This window comes from Taudactylus pleione, unplaced genomic scaffold (assembly GCF_031769625.1).
Source record: "Taudactylus pleione unplaced genomic scaffold, aTauple2 ptg000305l, whole genome shotgun sequence".
NCBI lineage: Eukaryota > Metazoa > Chordata > Amphibia > Anura > Myobatrachidae > Taudactylus > Taudactylus pleione.
The window spans coordinates 2362403-2373605 of NW_028284706.1; positions in this window are offsets into that span (position 1 = coordinate 2362403).

The following is an 11203-nucleotide window of genomic DNA, read 5'->3' on the forward strand; positions in this document are numbered from 1 at the left end:
TGATTTAAGGGCTGGACGGGCACTTCCGGTTCCCGCGAATTGCGCCCTGCTGCACCTACAGTATACATAATAAGTTGGAAGCCCCTGGTTGGATGCCTCCGGTGGAGTATTTGACAGGCTGAGGTGCACAGCGTGGTGGGAGAGGAGCTCTCCGGCTGCTCTCTGGCAGGGTGCATTCTGAAGCAGCGGCCATCTTGTGGGTGCACTCCCTTATGAGGTATATTCTGCCTATTTCATAAATACAAATCCCTGACTGTGATACACCTCCCTCCGTTTTGAAGCTCAAGTTCATCATTGGGGCAATATAGAATAGCTCTGTACTGAGTGACTGCACCAGTATTCATGTGCTATCCTTATTCCTATATAAGGTGTCCTCTGCACAGTTTGATGTAGCTGTTTAATATATATATATATGTCCTACTGAATGGCCTAAATCCTCTGGAAATTGATTGGAGCTTTTGCGTGTTTATTGTGTGATATCACTACTACCTTGGTCTATTTACCTACGTTCTTTCTGTATCATGGCACCTAAACGGCCAAAGATAGCTAAATCTGTCTCCCAAGTCACCTTTTTTAAACCCTCATCGCAGTCCGCTAAGCCTAGGGGTGTAGAGGTGCCTAACAATCAGAAGGGGTCCATTGTATCTCATACTACTACAGATGTTCAGCCTCCAGATAATGGTTCCTCAAAACGACTTGTTGGGGACAGTGAAGTTCTGACATGAAAACCCTCTTGTCCCAGTTTAAGGAAGAAGTCACACCAGACTTCCGCGCCACTCTTCAGGTTTGCCAGCATTCTGTGGATGACCTTGGGCAATGGACTGTTACTTTGGAGACTAAAATGGGTGAAGTAGTTGGCTCGCACAATGATCTTATAACTATGCATGACGCCCTTCAGAGTGAAGTTGTGGCTCCCAGAGATAAAATCTGTGATTTGGAGGATAGATCCCATCTGAACAATCTTAAATTGCAAGGAGTGCCTGAAAATATTTCCAATAGTAATCTCAATGACTTTGCAGTGTCTCTTTTTCAGAAACTCCTCCCTACAGCACAGTCTGCGGACCTCCTTATTGATCGTATCCACAGGCTCCCAAAAGCTAAGAAAACCCCGGAGGGTGTGCCTAGGAATGTGCTAATGAAAATGCATTATTTTCATATAAAGGAGGCTCTGTTAAAAGCTGCTTGCCCGAATGAGGATTCAGCGGAAGTACTGGGACAGCTTCAACTTTTTGGCTACCTCTCCCAGGCTACCTTGGCTAAAAGGCGGTGTCTCCAACCTGTCACTTCTGCATTACAGAAAGCTAACATTCTATATCGTTGAGGTTTTCCTACTAGGTTATTTATTTCATGCAATGTCTCCATGGTTGCTATCTCCACTTTGGAGGAGGGTGAGAATATCCTCTCTGAGTGGAAAATTACTGGGACTTCAATGAGATCTTCCTCCGATCGTGGATTTCAGCAGGACTGGTCCACAATCGGATCGTAATTAGGATGTGTTCTGCTTTCTATATCTTTTGGTCTGGGTAATGGGTTAGTTTATAGATATTTTATAGTATCTTTTGCCAAGTTTCTTATTTTCAGTGACATGAAAGGAATGTCTATATGAATACAGTATGTACCAGACACTTTGACAGATTAGTCCCTGTGTTAGGTCATAGTTTATATATATGCGACACATAAATGTTAAAGTTTAATTTACAGTATAGAATTGTGAATGCCTAAGGTTTAGTAACTGTTTTTTTTTTTTATTATTATTATTATTCTTTAATCTTTTGTGTTCAAGTGTCAGATGATTTGAAAATCTGGTTCCTATTCTAGGTCACAGATTATATATAATACATTACTGTTGATGTTCCAATCTTCATAAACATTGACATTTTTCTATTGAATACATAGGCGGTGGGAGACAGTACTCCTTCCCCACGTTCCTGTTAGAAACTGATGGTTAGTCTGGCAAGAGAAGTTTGAAGACAGCCTTGGGGCTGGTTTGTATTGACTAGTCGTGGCCAAGGGCTAAAGGTGTGATGCAGCCTTTGGGCTGTTGAAGCAGCCTTGCGGGCTGATTTGTATTAACCAGTGGTGGCCAAGGGCTAAAGGTGTGATGCAGCCTTTGGGCTGTTGAAGCAGCCTTGTGGGCTGATTTGCATTGACTAGTCGTGGCAAAGGGGCTAATGGTGTGATGCAGCCTTTGGACTGTTGAAGCAGCCTTGAGGGCTGATTTGCATTGACTAGTTCTAGCCAAGGGGCTAAAGGTGAGATGCAGCCTTTGGGCTGATGAAGCAGCATTGGAGGGCTGGTTTGCTTTGGCTACTTGCGGCCTGATGTCCCAGGGTAAGATGCAGCTTTTGGGCTGATGAGTCTTTGATGGAGTGTGCACAAAGATGTTGAGCTGCTACCAATGTCGCCGGGTTGACACTGGCAGTGGTGCGTCGGATTGCGCACTTGGGATGCTGAGTTGCAACCAGTGCCTCTGGGTTGCGCACTGGGGACGCTGAGTTGCTAGCAATGCCACTGGGTTGCGCACTTGGGACGCTGAATTGCGACCAGTGCCGCTGAGTTGACACTGATGGTGGTGCACTGGATTACGCACTTATGACGCTGAATTGCGACCAGTGCCGCCGGGATGACACTGGCAATGGTGCACAGGATTGCGCACTCTCGATGCAGGAAAGTAGCTGGTGTCGCCGGGTTGACACAAGCTGCCGGATGTGGACAGGCGCTTCAGGGGGAGGAAGCGCACCGTGCTGCCTAGATGACACAAGCAGCACGAACAGGTGGAATGCAGACCGAGCCACCTGGATGGAACAAAACGGCAGCGGACAAACACAGCAAAACTGGCTCTGGAACTCGACTGATCAACAGGAGACTGGAACAACCAGAAGCACGAGAAACTATCACCGGCACTGAAGCAGCGCTGACAGCAGCATAATATGGATTCCAGAGCCAATCCGGAGCAGCCCCAGAATGATAGACGGGAGGTAGGTGGAGTCTCAATGAACGCATCCGGCTCGCACAGCATTGTCCGTGCGGTGGCTTGTGACAGTACCCCCCCCCCTTGACGAGGGGTTAAAGAGTCCTTAGACCCAGGTTTGTCTGGAAAGACCTAAAAAAAAATCTCTTCAGGATAGGAGTGTGCAATGACTTTTCCGGAATCCAGGAGCACTCCTCTGGTCCGTATCCCTTCCAGTGTACAAGATACTGGAGGCAGCCTCTGGAAATTCTAGAATCCAGGAGTTTTTTCACAACAAACTCTTGGCATTCCTGAACAAGAACTGGTAGTGGTCTGCTTGAACGTTTGAGAGAGCATCTGGTGGAGAGGAAAACTGACTTTAGAAGAGAACAGTGGAAAGTGTTATTGATTTTGAGAGACCGGGGTAATTTTAAACAGAAAGCCACAAGTTTAATTTGAGCAATAACTCTGAATGACCCGATGAACTTGGGTCCCAATTTTTGTGATCTTTGGTGCAGATTGATGTCCTTGGCGGACAGCCAAACCAAATCCCCCACCTTCAGACTGCAAGGCCTACAGTGTCTGTCTGCCCAACCCTTGGATCGACCATATGCCTGCAGAAGGGACTGATGTACTTTCCTCCAGATGGATCGTAATCTGGAAACGGATGAAGATGAAGGACCATGGGGCATTTCCGGAGGAGCTTCAGATTGACACTGTCTGACAGAGTCTACCAAAGTTCTTGTCATGGCAAAAAGAATCCGAGCAGAGGGAATGATGGACTCCTCTTCATCAGAAAAATTATGCGAATGGGCATCTGCCTTTACGTTGTTGGACCCAGGCCAAAAAGAGATGGTAAAATTAAAACAGGTGATGAACAGAGCCCATCGCGCTTGTCTGGCATTCAACCTTTTGGCAGACTCGATATATGCAAGATTCTTATGATCTGTCAGCACAAACACCACATGATTAGCCCCCTCTAACCAATGGCACCAATCCTCAAATGCCCACTTGATGGCCAGAAGTTCCCGGTTGCCCACATCGTAATTCCTCTCTGCCGACTGGAATTTCCATGAGAAAAAGGCACATGGATGTAATTTATTGTTCCTCACATCTTTTTGAGAAATGACGGAGGACAAGTACACATACAAAAGCCGTCTTGAGCTGATTGAATGCCTGCACAGCTTTGGGAGGCCAAGTACAGACATCCGCTCCTTTGTTTGGTCAAGTCCACAATAGGAGAGACAATAGTGGAGAAGGACTTAATGAATCGGCGATAGTAATTAGAGAACCCAAGAAATCGCTGAATGGCCTTCAGGGATGTTGGTTGTTCCCAATCTAAGACCGCCTTCACTTTACTTGGATCCATGGAGAATCCCAGAGAGGAAATTATATAACCCAGAAAGGTTATCTCTTCTACCTCGATCTCACATTTCTCTAATTTGGCGTAAAGATTATTCTCCAAGAGTCTTCGCAGTATCAATCTCACGTGTTGCCGATGTTGTTCCACGGACTTGGAAAAGATGAGGATGTCGTCCAAGTAAACTACCGCGAAGACTCCAAGGAAATCCCTCAAGACAGACCAAAAAGCATGACTAAATACTCAAAATGTCCCAAGTGAGTGTTGAAAGCCGTATTCCATTCATCTCTTTCCCGGATGCGGATGAGATTGTAGGCTCCACGTAAATCAATTTTATAGAAGATAGATGCCTCCCGTAACTGGCCAAATAGGACTGAGATCAAGGGTAGAGGGTAGGCATTTTTCACGATGATCTTGTTAAGACCACGAAAGTCTATGCAAGGCCGGAGGGACACATCCTTCTTTTGGACAAAAAAGAAACCGGCACCTACCGGAGACTTGGATGGTCATATGAACCCTTTCTTCAGGGCGTCCTCAATATATTCTTGCATTGCCTTACTTTCAGGAACGGACAAGGTGTAGAACCGACCCTTGGGAAGTCTGGCATCCGGTAAAAGGTCAATGGCACAATCAAAATCCCGATGAGGTGGTAGAACATCGGCTTTTTTCATTGAAAAAACCTCCGCCAGGAAACGATAGGGAGCAGGAATCGTGGGAGTTTCAGTAGAAACAACTGCGGCCAGATGAACAGGACGAGAGAGACAATGCATTAAACAGGAGGAACCCCACTGTAGAATCTCCCCAGTCTGCCACTGGATAACTGGGTTGTGTTTCTTGAACCACGGTAGGCCCAGAACAATGGGAGCCATCGGACACTGGAAGAGAAGAAAGGACAGTTCCTTCTGATTAAGCACATCAATGGTCAACTGTATGGGTGGCGTCCGGAAGAAAATAGGAACAGAAGAGAGATTCCTGCCATCAAGACCAATAACAGTGACTGGGTTATCCGGAGGATCAGGAGAAAGTCCCAAAGTCTTGAAGAACGCCTGGTCCATGAAATTCTCTGCGGCCCCACTATCAATAAAGGCAGAGACTGAAACCTGACCATATGAAGATTTGAGCAAGGTGGGGAATAGGACAGAATTCCTAGGAGAGATGGATGCAAGGCCTAGATGTAACTCTCCACTACCATCTAGACCTTGCCTTTTCCCGATTTGACAGGACAAAGTTGTGCCCTATGCCCTTTACCTCTGCAGTACATGCAGAGTCACAGTGTGTGCCTTCTCCGTCTCTCTTCTGCAGGAAGACGGAAAGCTCCCAACTGCATTGTTTCCTCATGTTCTGTAATAGGAACCCAGAGAGGAGAACGGGGAGCTTGAGATGGCAGGCTCTTCTCCAGCCTGCACTCACGGAGACGTCGATCTATGCATATAGACAGACTCATAAGATTATCCAAAGAACCTGCAGAGAGATGTTGAACCAGGATGTCTTTAATCTGTCCCTACAGGCCCAATCAGAACTGACTACGCAGAACCGGATCATTCCATCCTGAGTCCACAGCCCATTTCTCCACCGCCCGGTTCTCCTGTCTCTGAGACCAAAGGCTAGCCTCTGCCAGAGCTGCCTTGTCCAGGTCATCATATAGTAGTCCGAAAGCAGAGAAGAAGGAGTCTACGGTCTAAAGTGCTGCGGAAGTGGAGGGGAGACCAAATGCCCAAGTCTGCGGGTCCCCTTGCAGGAGGGAGATAGTGATTCCAACTCGCTGGACCTCGGAACCAGAGGATTGAGATCTAAACTTGAAATAAAGCTTACAGCTTTCTTTAAAATTCACAAAGTCTGAGTTTGCTGCATGTCCTGACCGGCAGACTGGGTGGACATGCTTCACCTCGGCTCCTGCAAGATACCCATATTTGGGGCACTTTCTTGGGGATTCCCCACCCTCAAACCCTGCACAGGGGTTCACTATTGACAGCCCATTTTGCCTGCACCTGTCTGCGAGCGCCGAGAGGCTCCGAAAACCTGCTGCAAGGTGCGGCCTACTCATAGCAAGAAGCCGGGGCCTCAATTAGTGGCTCTGACCGGGCTCACATCTAGCAGATACCGCTGGGCCACTGCTACCGCTGCTGCCTGCTCCTCGCCGAGGGATACCGGCGCTGCTACCTCCTGCCTCCGGGTGCCCTTGGGGAGCCGGGAGGGTGCCGCAGAAGAGACAAGCGGGAGGCGTGGCCTAACGGTCTATCGGAGCGGCCGTGTTCCTCCAGAGGTCCTGCAATCCCCTGGGATATCCAACCCTCCCTCCGGTCAATTACCTTCAGCTGGGTCCCTGGTGATCATTGCTCTTGCCTCCATGCCCCGGGCCCCCGCTCCCTGCAAAAGGCGCCCTTCTAGCGGCATCCCCGGCGTTGTAGCCTACCCGACTACTTGAAGCCGCGGACTTTCCTAGCCGCCTGGAGCCGGTGCCGCAGACCGGAAGTCACGCGGGACCGCATCACAGCCGCAGATCATGTTGCTGTTTGGGGGCTGCTGGCTGCTGGAACTACCAGGCAAGATCCCACATATCCCCAGAGGGCTCATGCAGATACCCACGGCCGGACCCGCGAATCGCTGGAAGCCACCATATTAGCTGCCCTATCTCCCAGTGACAGTGGAGAACACAGGGAACAACCAGGGGCACCTTTCTATCATAGATGCATCAGCCTCACGTAACTCCTATAACCCTATCCACGCTGGAAGTCTCCTATGCTACCAGGATTGGAATCACTGCTCCAGCCTATTATTTGGATGTGGTGCTGAATGTGTACCCAACCTCCCGTGACCCGCTCCCTGCAGTTGGTGCTGATGAGACTGCTGTGGTGACCCCCGTCACCAGGAACAACTCACATCAGCGTACTCCTGGACACTGCGATAGCGGATCTCAACCTCCCTCCGCACCCTATCCGAGCGTATCCTGCTGCTTACTGTCCCCTTGCAGGGAATCTGAGAGGATAGGGAGTCATCCTCCAACAACTGCTCCGGGGGCTGTTCTATCCTTACCACACCGATACAGCCTTTATCAGCCCCCCCCCCACCACACTACTTCCTCGGTCCCTTGCCTTCAGTACTAGTGGATTGACGTTTTTTTTCTGTGATGTTTTTCTAGAGGATGTCTCCTCTGACCCCTGGGTGCTTGGATCCCACCCCCTCTTGCCGTTATCAATAACATATTATATTGGTGATACCCAGTTTCCTATTTCTCTGGGATCTTATTTTCTCTCAACGGAAATAGTCCTCCTCCGTGGTTCCTGCCTTGGTCTCCAAGCAGATGTCCGCTGCCAAACATCCCAAGCAAGGAAGGGGTGATATCTCCCAACACTTCACCAGAGGCGTTAAGTCCTCCCAACAAAGGGGCCCTCCCTCCCCTACTGTGGTCGCTATGGATAAAGAAGGCCCTTCACCTCCTGCCCTGTCCACTAAAGAGGACATTTTGGCCCTTCGCTCTCTTATTACGGAGTTTAAGGACTCTCTTGAAAGCAAGCTTGACAACGCAGTGGCCTCCATCAAATCGGATATATCATCACTAGCCACAAGAACCTCCAAAATAGAATCTCGTCAGGACAGTTTCCAAAAAGCTCTCAACGAAACTGGCAGGGATCTGGATCACATTATAACTGAACTCTCAGACCTCCGCACAAAGAACGAAGACTTAGAAAATAGGGAGCCCAGAAATAACATCCGCATACGCAACATTCCAGAAACAGTGTCACTGGAAGCCCTGGAACCTTATCTTCACAATCTATTTTCCTTTCTGATTCCGGATCTTGGAGAACGGAGAATACCCTTGGAAAGGGCTCATCGCGCTCTCCGGCCTAAACCAAGTGATATAGACCCTCCCCGAGATGTGATTATGTGATTAGAAAACCTTAGTTACAAGGATAAGGAACTTGTTCTGGCACCAACCCGGGGTAAGCCCCATATTCTCTTCAATGCTGTTCATCTCCAATTCTATCAAGATCTTTCTCCCGTTACGATTGCCAAACGGAGAGATTTTCGGGATCTAACCAGAGGTCTGTGTAACAGGAATATCCGGTATCGCTGGGGTTTCCCTTTCAAGCTCATTGTTGACCTGAATGGCAAATCGGTCCTGATCAGAGATCTTCGAGAGTGCAAGGACTTATTAACCCATCTAGAGGAATCTGGTCCCCCTCCAGAGAACTATTCTCCTAATTCGTGAGCGATCTCCCTCCTATACTCTGATTATGACCTTGCTGTTTTTGTTCATTGTTCTTATGTTCCTGTAGCTCTTCCAAGGACCTGGTAATTTAATATCTAAGTCTTTGGTTTGCGATATTAGTAGATATATATGGTATAGTGCTCATCAATTCAATTACCAATATGTTATTTTCTGTTCTGTTCCTCATTTTGTTTCCCTCACCCCCCCCCCCCCCACCCACTTTTCTTCCTCTCTATTTTATTATTTGTAACTGATATATTAGGATTATCTCCTGTAGGCAATGTTCTGATTATGATCTCATTGTTTTATTTTTATAACATTTTTGGTCTATGCAGTATTCTAGTATTTAATGGTTTACAATATTATTAGATGTTGCTGATTTAGGCTGCTCCAATTAATATGTTTTCATTTTCCTCCATATATACCATTTTGTTACCCTTTCTCCACAACCCCTTCTTTTTACTATTATTTTCCCCTCTCTCCCCCCTCAGCACCCAGGGGACATTGCAGTCCCTCAAACATCTCTCTTCCTTTCTATATAAACCATTAGGATTTAAATAATTTTTTCTAAGTAAATTATTTTTATTTATTTTTTATTTTATTTTTCTCCCCTAGAGGTGCCACAGGCTATTTTTGCCTGTGCCTCTTTGGACGATTTTGTCCTAGTTTCAGTGTACTTCTCCCCATTTTTTTGGTCGGGTTTACGTACTCATTCCCACCTCCTTCTTTGTTCTTACTTTTTCTTTTCGGTCCCATTCTTTTTCTCTTTTCAATTCTTTTTTTCATTTTTTTTTCTTGGTAGCACCTCCAATTATATATATATATATATATATATATATATATATATATATATATATATATATGTCCAGAATGTGCAGTCTGAGATCTTTTTTTCTTTGTAAACTAATTAGTGCATTGCTTTGCACACCTGGGAAGCCTGAGCCACTTCCCACTCAGACTAGCACTTCTACTACATTGGTTACAGCATGGAGTCTGGCAATGTAATATGCACACCAGTCAGAGGAACAATAATGGGTAAGTCCTGCTAATATTTAGACTGTGTAGTGCAGCTTTGGTTCATTTTTGGGGTGTGGGTCCCCCTAGATTGCTTTGCTGATCTGCTTCAGGGCACCGCAGTATAACACATTTTCATTTAACACATTTTAATACTTCACTGTCTGTTTCCTTTATATATATGTATTTCACTTTTTTATTTTTATGCTTTATATGTGGCCAGCGGCTGCTCTTAACACTTCACTTTTCTTATTAGAGCAGTGCTTTGGGGTGGATTGGCTGGGCTAGTTTGGGGGTGTCCTGCACTCTGGATTTGAGCCTAAAGCTGGCCACACACTAGACCAACTTACATCCAACCAGCCAACTTGTTGATTGGTTGGAATGAAAATCTGGTAACGTATGGGAGTAAATGATGATCAGCAGTTTGCTCCTAAATGCCAGAAAACAGATGAAAATGGTCGTTCAGACAAGTTTGTTAAATGTTTGATCTAAACTATTTGTTCAAACAACAGTTTTGGTCCATTTTCCAGCTTTTGGGAGCAAATTGCTGATTGCATTCCTTACCAGATTTTCATTCCAACCAATCAACTAGTTGGCTGGTTGGATGTAAGTTGGTCTAGTGTGTGGCCAGCTTTAGTATGTTAGGGACCTGCCCGACAAGAGGTTACCCGGATATGGTGGGCAGGCCCATAAGCTTGGCCAAGATTATGCCAAATACCTCTATTGTATTTACTGCAAAATGTATTCATTTATATATAATCAGTTAATTTGGAGTTTTGCACCTGTATTTCTTCTTTGTGTATATATCAATGGTCTCCAAAGGTAGCACCTCCAATTATATATATATATATATATATATATATGTCCAGAATGTGCAGTCTGAGATCTTTTTTTCTTTGTAAACTAATTAGTGCATTGATTTGCACACCTGGGAAGCCTGAGCCACTTCCCACTCAGACTAGCACTTCTACTACATTGGTTACAGCATGGAGTCTGGCAAGGTAATATGCACACCAGTCAGAGGCACAATAATAGGTAAGTCCTGCTAATATTTATGAAGATGGGCGGTAGAACTGCGCTCTCGTTGACCAGGGGGTGATGTGTTGTGGTTTCGGGGTGCTGCACCTTTGTGTGGGAGTACCTTTCCCGCACTGAAAACGTATGGGGGTAGGGGGGGCAAGGTGCGCTCTTCCTGCTAGTAATGGTGATGACGTGTGTGTTTGTGAGTGGTGTTAATTAGAATGTTTCTTCTGGTGGTGGTGATGTTTTGGGAGTGAGGAGGGTGTGATTGGGTATGGAGTGTAGTTTGGAGTAATGTGAAAAGGGGAATGGAATAGGATCAAAATGAGGCCAGCGAGACACAGTAATTTTGGGCAAAATCTTTTATTGAGTAGTCACAATGCTGCTCTGTTAAGATCCCGGGCAGGTGGGTGGGGTTCAGTGATGAGTGGTGATGAGACTGGGGACGTAGGTGGACCCTTTAGGTGGACCCTTGCGGTTCAGTGACCTTGCACTTCCAACCAATCTGCAACGGCCGCAACGTCGACCTACATCACCACAACAAAAAACCTACCAGTAGGTAAGTACTGCCAAGACTCACACCAACACGCGGGACGCCGCACAGGTGTTCCAACCCACTCTGCAAATCCCCCCACCCCCCGAGACTTCC